The 3,951-nt window shown below is 25.7% G+C and overlaps 1 pseudogene; it reads left to right on the top strand.

Moving 5' to 3' along the window:
* Nucleotides 1–347: 347 nt before the first annotated feature.
* On the top strand, nucleotides 348–3,540 carry LOC132935642 (uncharacterized; annotated as a pseudogene).
* Nucleotides 3,541–3,951: the final 411 nt, after the last annotated feature.

A 3,951-nucleotide genomic window follows, 5' to 3' on the forward strand; every position in this document is an offset into this window, starting at 1 on the left:
TTTCCAGTAGTGGCTGTCAAACTTGGTAAATGAAGAATTGTATGATAACACATACATGTCCACAGTAACAGTATGATTGCCATTTTGCCATCAATAAAATAATGTAAATACTTAAATATGCTACAAATGTTTTAACAAATTAAGGTTGCATCCTCCACTTATCTTCAATTTTCTCTTAATAACTGAGTCATAATATAGATGAAAAACCAATCACAGCCAAATCACAGTAAATGTTAACCAAATATAAATCACCTATAACATAACCAACCAACAATATTAAAACTGAACAAACATTTTAACGATACTTCCTAGTAGGGAATGAAAAATGTTGTAATAATAATACATACATGTCTACAGAAACATCAAAAGTAAAAACAAATACTTTAACCTAAATCACAGCGTACATAAAAAACAATAAGTTAGCAATAATAATTGTTATATATAATGTTTTATTATAAATTAATATAGCTTCTATAGCGTTAAAATTCAACATTGTTAGCTCAATATTAATGTAATGAAATTTTAAATGTACAATTATTCTTTTTATAGATGGAAATGATTTTGTGCAATTTGTATATGAACATAACATATTACTATGCTGACCATATAAATGAGCCTTTGTGTGTTTTATTATATTGGACTTCAAATCAAATGATGCATCGCAGTCATTACAATAATATACATTTTTAATTTTCTGAGTATCTTTATGTTTTGTTCTTAAATGCTTATTTAAACCAGACACTGATATATATTTAGCATCAAAAACTTGGCAATTAAACATGTTTCTTAATTAAAAATTTCTTAATGAATAAAATAATATAAAATATAATAAACAATAAAAAATTCTTAACACATAATCACGATACTGCTATATTTATTCATGAATCGTGATTATCATCAATGATAAGATGATAGGGATTATAAGGCCGCCATCTTGCAGCCATTCGGCGTTTCTGTCTCTAGAAGTCTAGAATCTTGTATAATATCTTACTTTAAGAAATGCAGAAGAGCTGCATGAAGATTTTTTGATCATGTAAGTAGTACCTAATCTATGATAGTAATTATTAAGATAAGGGAAGTTAAATTTGTAAATTTGTAATCCAAAAGAACTTACCAATCAAATATAATTTTATCCACAGATTTGTAAGAGTGAACCAAATGAAATAGAAATTGGCTCAGTGGTCATGATTTAAAATGATTAATGAAGATAAAAATGGATATGGGTGTGCTAGTTTATGTTCATCAAAAGGTGTTTTAATGAATACGTGAAAAAAACTTTTATCTTGTTGAATACATAATTAACAATGTTTTTTTTTTCAGTTTGCATTATTTTGACAATGATTAACAAACCTTTTGGTTAAAAGTAAAGTCACACTGGGGAATCTAAAACAATAAAAAACTGAATATTCTGAAAGATTTAACGAGCAGCCAGATGTTAATAAAGAAAAAGCTCAAGATTGTAGTAATGCTGTACTGCAAATGGTATATTTTTATATTTTATTAATTGTTTAACGTCCAAAACAACTTTAAAAGTTTCAAGACTAAAATAAAATATATTTATATTTCAGGAAGGTGCTCCAATTCATAATATATTCAAGTGTGACATGTTTTTGAAGTTCAAGATAAGGAATACCATTTCCCTAATATTATTATACCATTGCCAACATTGAGTATTTTATTATTCAATTATTTTTAGGTTCTTAAAAATGAGGGAGAAGATTATTTTTACAAATGCAAGGAATAAACAGCCCTGGAGACAAACCATTTTGGTTATTTTATTTAAATGAACGTGTTTTTCCATTAGGATGGACAGAACAAAAAGGTATTTTACTAAAATATAGTTTTCTTACATTATTATAGAAATGGCTTTGTTTTATGTTTAAGACTTCCAAGGAGAGTAATGAATTATATTCTTGTTAAGAAAAGTCTATACATTTTTGTATGTATAATATTTATTATGTTTCAAATGTATAGGTTATATTATTTACTTAATTTAAAAATTCAAATATCTTAAAATTACTTATTTTTATCGTCTTTCTCGTGTCAGCTATTTTAAATTGTTTTCCTAAGCAAGTAACTAATTGGTTTATGAAAAGAGTATTTTTATTTGGTTCTGTTTATACATCATTCCTTTTTCGTCTTCCACTTGTCTCAACCTAAATTACTGTTTTTTCTATTTTTTTAATTTTTTTTTTCAGTTATTAGCCAAATACAAAAGAACACAGAGTTCTAAAGTTGGAGAAATGTTGGAAGTAATAAATCCTTATTCAATGATAGTATTTTATGTTGCATTGTTAAGATCTATAATAATTGTTATTAATTATTATAAAGCTGTAGCGGATAATGCAATTGATGAAGACAAACGTAACAGTTTTATGGTTACAAAAGAAAATCTTTATTTATTTCATGCCGGTTTGAAAAGTGGATTTCTGTATAACTAGCTTTTTACATATTTTTTATAATATTATGATTTCAGAATGGGTACGCATTCAGTTTCCAACTGATTGGAATAAATCATACAGATTTTCATGGTCAAAATATTTGATAAGAAAGAAATTCATTTGCTCCTGTAAAAAATTCATCAAGGATTTGCTGACCATAGGATGTTTTTGTCTTTTGATCACACAAGTTGGTAAAACAATTGAAAAACAAAAATTTAGCAGAAATTTTTTGTTTTATGAATTTAGTTGTCAAAAATTACTACATATTTTACGTTCAGTTTATTCAGACTAAGTTTTTCCAGTTGGTTGAAGTAATGAACACAAATATTCTTTGGGTGTCCCAAAGCTTCCATACAATGACAAAATGATTTTGAACATTGTTATTATTCATCGGATGTTGATGTAAGATCAAGATAATTTACCAAAATATCCTCAACATTTAAAAGGAGACATTTTTTATCACATTAGCAAAAAGTATAATTTTTAGTAGTTGCTTATATTTTTTTTTTTTTTTGATACTATTAATATATAAACTTAAACTGTATTTTAAATACAAACCAAGTTTTGATGAAGGTTTTGAAGAAAATTGATGTAAATACTGAAGATTCTGATTCTGATGATTATGTACCTACAACTGCAGAAATAGTGATGGAGATAGAGATAGTGAATATATGATAACAATCCAATTTTGGATACTAAAGACGAGCCTGAATTAGATGAAAAATTTCATAATGCATTATTTTTTTATGAAAAAGTTGATATTAATCCAGAATAAATAAATTAAAATAATATTTAAAGACAGTTTTATTTTATAGAGTGACTTGATTTTTTTGTTTTATGACACAAATGATTCACAAATTTAAATTATTTATATAATTGTATTTTGTTAATTTGTTTAAGCTACCAACAACCATCTGGAATAAACACATACCATCAATCACACATCAACAAGGTATCATTATTCGACATTCTGCAAGAAAAGGTTATATTTATAACAACATTTTTAAATATAATTTTACAAATACCTCACATGAACACATCTGTTAAAGCTATGAACACAACATACTCAATAAAAGTTAAGGAATACACACTATTATAAACATATTAGCCCCCCCCCCCCGCTAAAAAATCAAATTTTAAATAAACGTAACATTGAAGAAAATATTTAATATTTGTTTAAAATATGCAAGGATCTAACTATAAAAAAAATAATATAGACGGAAGATTTTTCAAAGAAAATGTTTAAAAATAATTTTAAATTAAATAAAGATTTGAATAAACTAAAAAAAAAAATAAGTATGTAATTATGTTCTTTTTCGAAATTGCATGCATATAATTTGATAACTACATAAGGTAGGTCAGGTCCCTAAACAAAAATACTGCCTGGGCCCTTTAGTAGCCCGGCCAACCCATTAATATAACTTCTGTAACATAGTAACTAATGTAGTATTTGTATATTAATTATGTACAATGTTGAATTAAGCATTTTTAAAGGTATAAGAAATAGTTA

The sequence above is a fragment of the Metopolophium dirhodum genome, chromosome 1 (assembly GCF_019925205.1).
Source record: "Metopolophium dirhodum isolate CAU chromosome 1, ASM1992520v1, whole genome shotgun sequence".
In the NCBI taxonomy this organism is placed as follows: Eukaryota; Metazoa; Arthropoda; class Insecta; order Hemiptera; family Aphididae; genus Metopolophium; species Metopolophium dirhodum.